The sequence below is a fragment of the Lolium perenne genome, chromosome 6 (assembly GCF_019359855.2).
Source record: "Lolium perenne isolate Kyuss_39 chromosome 6, Kyuss_2.0, whole genome shotgun sequence".
In the NCBI taxonomy this organism is placed as follows: domain Eukaryota; kingdom Viridiplantae; phylum Streptophyta; class Magnoliopsida; order Poales; family Poaceae; genus Lolium; species Lolium perenne.
Genome location: NC_067249.2, coordinates 216,443,525 through 216,454,946, shown reverse-complemented (window position 1 = coordinate 216,454,946; position 11,422 = coordinate 216,443,525).

Here is an 11,422-nt window from a genome sequence, read left to right as displayed (position 1 = left end):
TGACCGTTCGCCCCTAGTTGCCTGGTTAATAACCTCTTTCAGACCCCAAGCTTTCCAAACTTCCTTAGCCCGTGGACAAGTAAACAAAAGGTGTCTAATATCTTCAGCTCCTCCTTGGCATATTGGGCATTCAGCAGGTACACGATTACAACTTGGTTCAGCTTACAAGCCTCAACACGGTACATATAGGACTTGACCTGGCTAACCTAGTAGCCAACTTAAACTAAAACCAAACCTACACTCAAAGAAACTACGCGTACGAGACTAATCCTAAATCGACCTGGACACCAAGTTCTAGTCCTAGACTAACTAGTACTCTAGTTAGCTAGGACTCACGGACATGGAAACAACTAGGAAAATCAGACGGACAAGTCGTGGCAACCTTGCCAAATAGAAATACTATTTTTTAATTAGACTTAAACTGATTAAAGCAAAATTATTGCTTACAATGTCCTTCTAATCTTAACTTTGTTGTCTCCTCGTATTTTTCTGGTCTTGATTCTTTCCAGATTCGCGACTTAACGTCTTAAAAAACTCAACATATAATTCACACTAAAGTCATGCTGATAGCAGCGGGCGACTCGGGGGAGCCTCACCCGCGCCGCCGCCGGCCCCCCAGGCTTCCTCCTCGCCTCCGCCGCTGCCGCTGGCCCCGCCGCGGTGGCGGCGGCTCCCGTCACCGAAGGTGGCTGGGGGAGAGCCGCGGTGAACGCGTTGCTGGCCGGCGCCCCGCTTCCGTCTGCTCCGCCTCGCGCGGCAGCCGCACGGCGGTGGTTAAGCGTCGGTAGTGGAGTTTCGGCGTCGGCGAGCTGGGCTGTGCGGCGGGCGGCGGTGTCGGCACCTCTGCGTGGTTGCTGCTCGGTGCTTCGGCCGGGCTCGATCTGGGTCTGGGCGGGCCCGATCTGGGCCTGCTCGGGGCTGGAGCTCGCCGGGCGCTTGCGAGCCGGGCGGCGGCCCCGGGGACGCGGTGGTGGAGGGGTTTGGGCGGCCAGCTTCTCCTCGGCGCGGAGGTCGCGCGGAGGCCGCGGATCGAGGGCCCGCGCCCAGAATCTGTCGGAGTTTGGTTCCGCTGCGGAGGGCCACCGTGGGTGGCAGGTTAGCCGAGGCGCGGAGGCCCCGGCTGGCACCTGCAGGCCCGTGGCGGAGGTGTGCCACGGCGCGAGGATGGCTGCGCGGCGGCGCGGCATCTGGTGGGAGAGGCGCCGGTTTCGGTGTCTCGCGGACGGCGGTAGGTTAGAGGGAGGTGCTGGCCTATCGCGCGTGGAGGCCGGAGCGGCGGCTCCGGGATTCAAGGTGGTGCTGCTGGCATGCCTCTGGCCGCGTGGGCGGCAGGGCATGCTTCCGGGGCGTGGGCGGCGTCCCTCTTGCCGGTGGCTCTCGTTCGTTTGTAGTCTGGAGGTGCTGGTTGTGGGTCTCCGGACGAAAGTCTTGCCCGACTTGGTCGGTGCCGGCAACGGCGGCGCCTGAGGGCGTCGTTCTTCCTCCTTGGAGGCGTTGTCGTGGAGTCTCGACACCCCTCACCCACCATTCCGGGGTGAAAACTCAAATCCGGCTTGCCGGATTGGATGACGGCGGCGTCTTTGGACGTCGTGACCTCCTTGGAGGCGTCATTTTTCGGAATATTGGGAGACTCTTTGCGATGCTTGGGCTACTGGTTGGGTCGTCTTCTTCGGGTTCCGTCGGTGCGCGAGTGCCGCTGGCTTGCTTCTCGCGACATGCCTCTCCCCACGAAGCTTGATAGGCCTAGCCGTTTCCTTCGGCTCTGACTTCCTTTCCAGGGACGTGGACCGGGCAGTCGCGGTGCTCGCCGTTGCCGTTGTGCTGGTGTCTGCCGGCGGCTCTCCATACCTAGTTCGGCTAGGTTGTGTGGCCATGTGTGGTTTTCGCCCGTTTTTCCTGAAAAACTGCGCCGTGTTGGTTTTTCTTGTCTGGTTTTCCTTATAAACCAGACACGTTGGTGTCGTGTTTGTATCGGTTTTTGGCCAGTTTTCCTTATAAACTGGTCATTTTTCCTCTTCTTAATGAATAGGCAGAGCTCCTGCCGGTTGCTCAAAAAAAAAAAGTCATGCTGATAGGCGGACACCTTCGGCTGCCCCTAGCTCAATACACGCCAATGGATCACAACGCCTCATGTATATGAATTCTTTTCCGGTTTACAAAGGATTCCTTCCAACACAGTTGATCCTGACCGTTCGCCCCTAGTTGCCTGGCTAATAACCTCTTTCAAACCCCAAGCTTTCCAAACTTCCTTAGCCTGCGGACAAGTAAACAAAAGGTGTCTAATATCTTCAGCTCCTCCTTGGCATATTGGGCATTCAGCTGGTTCAGCTTACAAGCCTCAACACAGTACATATAGGACTTGACCTGGCTAACCTAGTAGCCAACTTAAACTAAAACCAAACCTACACTAAAAGAAACTACGCGTACGAGACTAATCCTGAATCGACCTGGACACCAAGTCCTGGTCCTAGACTAACTAGTACTCTAGCTAGCTAGGACTCACGGACAAGGAAACAACTAGTCGTGGCAACCTTGCCAAATAGAAATACTATTTTTTAATTAGACTTAAACTGATCAAAGCAAAATTATTGCTTACAATGTCCTTCTAATCTTAAATTTGTTGTCTCCTCATATTTTTCTGGTCTTGATTCTTTCCAGATTCGCGACTTAACGACTTAAACTCAACGCTAAAGTCACGCTGATAGGCGAACACCTTCGGCTGCCCCTAGCTCAATACACGCCAACGGATCACAACGCCTCGTGTATATACATGTCCTCATTAAAGAGACTTTCCTTCAATGGTCCTCGTTCCACTATAGGCCTGAGCATCTCTGCGTTGAGAGTTGAGACACACTTCTTTGATCCTCATTCATGTTATCTTTTACAATCTTTGATTCTCAATATATTGTGTTTTCCACCATGTATTTTTTATTGGATACTTGCATTTGATTCCACTCATATTATGAAAAATGCACATCTTGAAGAGGAACTCATACTATATTGGCCTTCTAAATTTGGCCCCCATTAGTGGCATTTCTAAGCATTCACTTTCTCAGAAAACATAATAAAGTTTTAAGTCCAGTCAAATCAAATTGAATATCTATATTTTCATGAAAAAAATGGGTCTATTAGTCACATTTAGGATATGCCTCTACTATAAATCACTTAAATTCACTTAATCATATTTTTTCTTACTTTTTTTTGTATTCAAGGCGAAGAAGTACGGAAGTACGAGAATTCTCTAACTATCAAAAACTTTCAATCTTTTCATTGGAGTATTTTATGTTAGTTACTGTAGTTCTTTTTTTTTCTTAAGGAAAGAAATATATTGCTAATCTAATTCTAATATAGTAATTAAATTAGTTTTGGTTTACTAGAACCATCAGCATATTGTTCCAACTCGGTGGAAACTCAATTCTTTTCCTCAGGATACCTTGAATGAAATTAGGGAACAAAGATAAGTAGATTAGATGGATTTAGATAGAATGAATGAACCTCGGTGGTCACATGGATACGTAAGCATGCGTTTACTATCCGACACGTGTCTAACGCTGTTTGTTTTGCCGTTAGTCCGTAATCATCACGTGGGAACGAGACTATGGTCCTAAAATAAAGCGGTTTGCTTCTTATCCCCTTTCCTCTTCCACAGACGCACACGGGACCTGATGTCTACGGGTGCTTCTATTTTTGTAGACAGTGTTGGGCCTCCAAGAGCAGAGGTTTGTAGAACAGCAGCAAGTTTTCCTTAAGTGGATCACCCAAGGTTTATCGAACTCAGGGAGGAAGAGGTCAAAGATATCCCTCTCATGCAACACTGCAACCACAAAGCAAGAAGTCTCTTGTGTCCCCAACACACCTAATAGGTGCACTAGTTCGGCGAAGAGATAGTGAAATACAGGTGGTATAAATAAGTATGAGCAGTGGCAACTGATACGTCTCCGACGTATCGATAATTTCTTATGTTCCATGCCATATTATTGATGTTATCTACATGTTTTATGCACACTTTATGTCATATTCGTGCATTTTCTGGAACTAACCTATTAACAAGATGCCGAAGTGCCAGTTCCTGTTTTCTGCTGTTTTTGGTTTCAGAAATCCTAGTAACGAAATATTCTCGGAATTGGACGAAATCAACGCCCAGGTTCCTATTTTCACCGGAAGCATCCAGAACACACGAGAAGGACCAGAGGGGGGGGGGGGGGGGGGGGGGGCACAGGCCCACCAAACCCTAGGCCGGCGCGGCCAGGGGGGGCCCGCGCCACCCTATGGTGTGGGCACCCCTTCGACCCTCCTGCGACGCCTCTTCGCCTATTTAAAGCCTCCGTCGCGAAAACCCTGATACGTTCGACGAAACCCACAGAAACCTTCCAGAGCCGCCGCCATCGCGAAGCCAAGATCTGGGGGACAGGAGTCTCTGTTCCGGCACGCCGCCGGAACGGGGAAGGCTTCTCCATCATCACCACCGCCATCTTCATCACCGCTGCTGCTCCCATGAGGAGGGAGTAGTTCTCCATCGAGGCTCGGGGCTGTACCGGTAGCTATGTGGTTCATCTCTCTCATATGTGCTTCAATACAATAATCTCATGAGCTGCTTTACATGATTGAGATTCATATGATGATGCTTGTAATCTAGATGTCATTATGCTAGTCAAGTGAGTTTTACTTATGTGATCTCCGGAGACTCCTTGTCCCACGTGTGTAAAGGTGACAGTGTGTGCACCGTGTGGGTCTCTTAGGCTATATTTCACAGAATACTTATTCACTGATGAATGGCATAGTGAGGTGCTTATTTATATCTCTTTATGATTGCAATGTATTTGTATCACAATTTATCTATGTGCTACTCTAGCAATGTTATTAAAGTAGTTTTATTCCTCCTGCACGATGTAATGGTGACAGTGTGTGCATCCGTGTTAGTACTTGGTTTATGCTATGATCATGATCTCTTGTAGATTGCGAAGTTAACTATTGCTATGACAGTATTGATGTGATCTATTCCTCCTACATATGCATGAAGGTGACAGTGTGCATGCTATGTTAGTACTTGGTTTAGTCTTTTGATCTATCTTACACTCTAAGGTTACTTAAATATGAACATTGAATTGTGGAGCTTGTTAACTCCGGCATTGAGGGTTCGTGTAATCCTACGCAATGTGTTCATCATCCAACAAGAGTGTAGAGTATGCATTTATCTATTCTGTTATGTGATCAATGTTGAGAGTGTCCACTAGTGAAAGTCTAATCCCTAGGCCTTGTTCCTAAATACTGCTGCGTTACTCTGCTTGTTTCTTGTTTCACCGTGTTACTACTCGCTGCAATACTACCACCATCAACTACACGCCAGCAAGCTATTTTCTGGCACCGTTGCTACTGCTCATATATATTCATACCACCTGTATTTCACTATCTCTTCGCCGAACTAGTGCACCTATTAGGTGTGTTGGGGACACAAGAGACTTCTTGCTTTGTGGTTGCAGGGTTGCATGAGAGGGATATCTTTGACCTCTTCCTCCCTGAGTTCGATAAACCTTGGGTGATCCACTTAAGGGAAAACTTGCTGCTGTTCTACAAACCTCTGCTCTTGGAGGCCCAACACTGTCTACAGGAAAAGGAGGGGGAAGTAGACATCAAGTTATTTTCTGGCGCCGTTGCCGGGGACCAGAAAGCTACACAACAGGGATTTCCTCCCTCGTCAACCACGCGCCAGTCCTGGACAGCATCAAGTATTTTCTGGCGCCGTTGCCGGGGACTAGAAAGCTACACAACAGGGATTTCCTCCCTCGTCAACCACGCGCCAGTCCTGGACAGCATCAAGTATTTTCTGGCGCCGTTGCCGGGGAGGAAAGGTAAAAGGTACTCACACTCCGGATCTCGGCTACTAAGCTATTTTCCCGGCGCCGTAAGTACTCGAAGCTATTTCCTTTAGATCCTGCAATTGCATCTTTTTGTTTCTTGTTTACACTAGTTTGGCATAATGGACAAGAATGAGCTTCTTATTCTATTTCCTGATTTAAAACATGGATTGTTTGATGCGAAAATTAAAAAACCTATGGAATCTTATTTGCATGCTGGTAGTAATATTAGTATGAACGCTTTGAACACCATTGTTGATAATAATATAGAAAGTTCTAAGCTTGGGGAAGCTGGTTTTCATGATCTTTTTAGTCCCCCAAGCATTGAGGAGAAAATTTTCTTTGATGATACTTTGCCTCCTATTTATGATGATTATAATGATATTGGTCTTTTAGTGCCGCCTACTATGGAGAGTAATTTTTATGATGATAATACTATGCCTCCTACACTTGATGAGAATAATAATGATAGCTACTTTGTTGAATTTGCTCCTACTACAATTAATAAGAATAACTATGCTTATGTTGGGAGTAGTAATAATTTTATGCATGAGACTCATGATAAGAATGCTTTATGTGATAGTTATATTGTTGAGTTAGCTCATGACACTACTGAAAGTTATTATGAGAGAGGAAAATATGGTTGTAGAAATTTTCATGTTACACCTCTCTATGTGCTGAAATTTTTGAAGCTATACTTGTTTTATCTTCCTATGCTTGTTACTTTGCTCTTCATGAACTTGTTTATTTACAAGATTCCTATGCATAGGAAGCATGTTAGACTTAAATGTGTTTTGAATTTGCCTCTGGATGCTCTCTTTCGCTTCAAATACTATTTCCCGTGAATGGATCATTAAAACTGCTGAGCCCATCTTAATGGCTATAAAGAAAGAACTTCTTGGGAGATAACCCATGTGTTATTTTGCTACAGTACTTTGTTTTATATTTGTGTCTTGGAAGTTGTTTACTACTGTAGCAACCTCTCCTTATCTTAGTTTTGTGTTTTGTTGTGCCAAGTAAAGTCTTTGATAGTAAAGTCAATACTAGATTTGGATTACTGCGCAGAAACTGTTTTCTTGCTGACACGAATCTGGGTCTAATTCTCTGTAGGTAACTCAGAAAATTATGCCAATTTACGTGAGTGATCCTCAGATATGTACGCAACTTTCATTCAATTTGAGCATTTTCATCTGAGCAAGTCTGGTGCCATTTTAAAATTCGTCTTTACGGACTGTTCTGTTTTGACAGATTCTGCCTTTTATTTCGCATTGCTTCTTTCGCTGTGTTGGGTGGATTTCTTTGTTCCATTACCTTCCAGTAGCTTTGAGCAATGTCCAGAAGTGTTAAGAATGATTGTGTCACCTCTGAACGTGTGAGTTTTTGATTATGCACTAACCCTCTAATGAGTTTGCTTTGAGTTTGGTGTGGAGGAAGTTTTCAAGGGTCAAGAGAGGAGGATGATATACTACGATCAAGAAGAGTGAAAAGTCTAAGCTTGGGGATGCCCCGGTGGTTCACCCCTGCATATATCAAGAAGACTCAAGCGTCTAAGCTTGGGGATGCCCAAGGCATCCCCTTCTTCATCGACAAATTATCAGGTTCCTCCCCTGAAACTATATTTTTATTCGGTCATATCTTATGTACTTTACTTGGAGCGTCTGTATGTTTCTTGTTTTTGTTTTTGTTTGAATAAATGGATCCTAGCATTCACGGTATGGGAGAGAGACACGCTCCGCTGTAGCATATGGACAAGTATGTCCTTAGGCTTTACTCATAGTATTCATGGCGAAGTTTCTTCTTCGTTAAATTGTTATATGGTTGGAATTGGAAAATGATACATGTAGTAATTGCTATAAATGTCTTGGGTAATGTGATATTGGCAATTGTTGTGCTCATGTTTAAGCTCTTGCATCATATGCTTTGCACCCATTAATGAAGAAATACATAGAGCATGCTAAAATTTGGTTTGCATATTTGGTCTCTCTAAGGTCTAGATAATTTCTAGTATTGAGTTTTGAACAACAAGGAAGACGGTGTAGAGTCTTATAATGTTTTCAATATGTCTTTTATGTGAGTTTTGCTGCACCGGTTCATCCTTGTGTTTGTTTCAAATAACCTTGCTAGCCTAAGCCTTGTATCGAGAGGGAATACTTCTCATGCATCCAAAATCCTTGAGCCAAACACCATGCCATTTGTGTCCACCATACCTACCTACTACATGGTATTTCCTGCCATTCCAAGTAAATTGCTTCATGTGCTACCTTTAAACCTTCAAAATGCTTCTCAATTTGTGTTAATGTTTTATAGCTCATGAGGAAGTATGTGGTGTTTATCTTTCGACCTTGTCATTTACTCTTGACAGACTTTCACAATGGACTAGTGGCTTCATCCGCTTATCCAATAATTTTGCAAAAAGAGCTGGCAATGGGGTTCCCAGCCCCAATTAATTACAACTTGCATTAATAATTCTCTTCACATGTTTTGCTCTGATTCATCAGCAAGCAACTTAATTTTGCAAATAGACACTCCTTCATGGTATGTGAATGATGGTAGGCACCCGAGGATTCGGTTAGCCATGGCTTGTGTAAGCAAAAGGTTGGGAGGAGTGTCACCTATAATGAAACTAAAATACATGTGTAAACAAAAGAGAAGAGGGATGATCTACCTTGCTGGTAGAGATAACGTCCTTCATGGGAGCCGCTCTTGAAAGTCTGGTTGATAAGGTAGTTAGAGTACCCATTACCATTCGTTGACAACAACAAACACCTCTCAAAACTTTACTTTTATGCTCTATATGATTTCAAAACTTAAAAAGCTCTAGCACATGATTTAATCCCTGCTTCCCTCTGCGAAGGGCCTTTCTTTTACTTTTATGTTGAGTCAGTTCACCTATTTCTCTCCACCTCAAGAAGCAAACACTTGTGTGAACTGTGCATTGATTCCTGCATACTTGCATATTGCACTTGTTATATTACTTTGCATTGACAACTATCCATGAGATATACATGTTACAAGTTGAAAGCAACCGCTGAAACTTAATCTTCCATTGTGTTGCTTCAATACCTTTACTTTGAATTATTGCTTTATGAGTTAACTCTTATGCAAGACTTATTGATGCTTGTCTTGAAAGTGCTATTCATGAAAAGTCTTTGCTTTATGATTCATTTGTTTACTCATGTCATTACCATTGTTTTGATCGCTGCATTCACTACATATGCTTTACAAATAGTATGATCAAGGTTATGATGGCATGTCACTCCAGAAATTATCTGTGTTATCGTTTTACCTGCTCGGGACGAGCAGAACTAAGCTTGGGGATGCTGATACGTCTCCGACGTATCGATAATTTCTTATGTTCGATGCCACATTATTGATGTTATCTACATGTTTTATGCAATCTTTATGTCATATTCGTGCATTTTCTGGAACTAACCTATTAACAAGATGCCGAAGTGCCAGTTCCTGTTTTCTGCTGTTTTTGGTTTCAGAAATCCTAGTAACGAAATATTCTCGGAATTGGACGAAATCAACGCCCAGGTTCCTATTTTCACCGGAAGCATCCAGAACACACGAGAAGGACCAGAGGGGGGGCACAGGCCCACCAAACCCTAGGCCGGCGCGGCCAGGGGGGGCCCGCGCTACCCTATGGTGTGGGCACCCCTTCGACCCTCCTGCGCCGCCTCTTCGCCTATTTAAAGCCTCCGTCGCGAAAACCCTGATACGTTCGACGAAACCCACAGAAACCTTCCAGAGCCACCGCCATCGCGAAGCCAAGATCTGGGGGACAGGAGTCTCTGTTCCGGCACGCCGCCGGAACGGGGAAGTGCCCCCGGAAGGCTTCTCCATCATCACCACCGCCATCTTCATCACCGCTGCTGCTCCCATGAGGAGGGAGTAGTTCTCCATCGAGGCACGGGGCTGTACCGGTAGCTATGTGGTTCATCTCTCTCATATGTGCTTCAATACAATAATCTCATGAGCTGCTTTACATGATTGAGATTCATATGATGATGCTTGTAATCTAGATGTCATTATGCTAGTCAAGTGAGTTTTACTTATGTGATCTCCGGAGACTCCTTGTCCCACGTGTGTAAAGGTGACAGTGTGTGCACCGTGTGGGTCTCTTAGGCTATATTTCACAGAATACTTATTCACTGATGAATGGCATAGTGAGGTGCTTATTTATATCTCTTTATGATTGCAATGTATTTGTATCACAATTTATCTATGTGCTACTCTAGCAATGTTATTAAAGTAGTTTTATTCCTCCTGCACGATGTAATGGTGACAGTGTGTGCATCCGTGTTAGTACTTGGTTTATGCTATGATCATGATCTCTTGTAGATTGCGAAGTTAACTATTGCTATGATAGTATTGATGTGATCTATTCCTCCTACATATGCATGAAGGTGACAGTGTGCATGCTATGTTAGTACTTGGTTTAGTCTTTTGATCTATCTTACACTCTAAGGTTACTTAAATATGAACATTGAATTGTGGAGCTTGTTAACTCCGGCATTGAGGGTTCGTGTAATCCTACGCAATGTGTTCATCATCCAACAAGAGTGTAGAGTATGCATTTATCTATTCTGTTATGTGATCAATGTTGAGAGTGTCCACTAGTGAAAGTCTAATCCCTAGGCCTTGTTCCTAAATACTGCTGCGTTACTACTGCTTGTTTACTGTTTCACTGTGTTACTACTGCTGCAATACTACCACCATCAACTACACGCCAGCAAGCTATTTTCTGGCACCGTTGCTACTGCTCATATATATTCATACCACATGTATTTCACTATCTCTTCGCCGAACTAGTGCACCTATTAGGTGTGTTGGGGACACAAGAGACTTCTTGCTTTGTGGTTGCAGGGTTGCATGAGAGGGATATCTTTGACCTCTTCCTCCCTGAGTTCGATAAACCTTGAGTGATCCACTTAAGGGAAAACTTGCTGCTGTTCTACAAACCTCTGCTCTTGGAGGCCCAACACTGTCTACAGGAAAAGGAGGGGGAAGTAGACATCAAGTTATTTTCTGGCGCCGTTGCCGGGGACCAGAAAGCTACACAACAGGGATTTCCTCCCTCGTCAACCACGCGCCAGTCCTGGACAGCATCAAGTATTTTCTGGCGCCGTTGCCGGGGACCAGAAAGCTACACAACAGGGATTTCCTCCCTCGTCAACCACGCGCCAGTCCTGGACAGCATCAGCAACGGCACCAGAAAAGTGCTTTGCCCAGGACAGTAAACAAGCAGTAGTAACGCAGCAGTAGTAACGCAGTAAAACAGTAAACAAGCAGCGATAGCAGTATTTAGGAACAAGGCCTAGGGATTAGACTTTCACTAGTGGACACTCTCAACTTTGATCACATAACAGAATAGATAAATGCATACTCTACACTCTTTTGTTGGATGATGAACACATTGCGTAGGATTACACGAACCCTCAATGCCGGAGTTAACAAGCTCCACAATTCAATGTTCATATTTAAATAACCTTAGAGTGCATGACAGATCAACACAACTAAACCAAGTACTAACATAGCATGCACACTGTCACCTTCACACTATG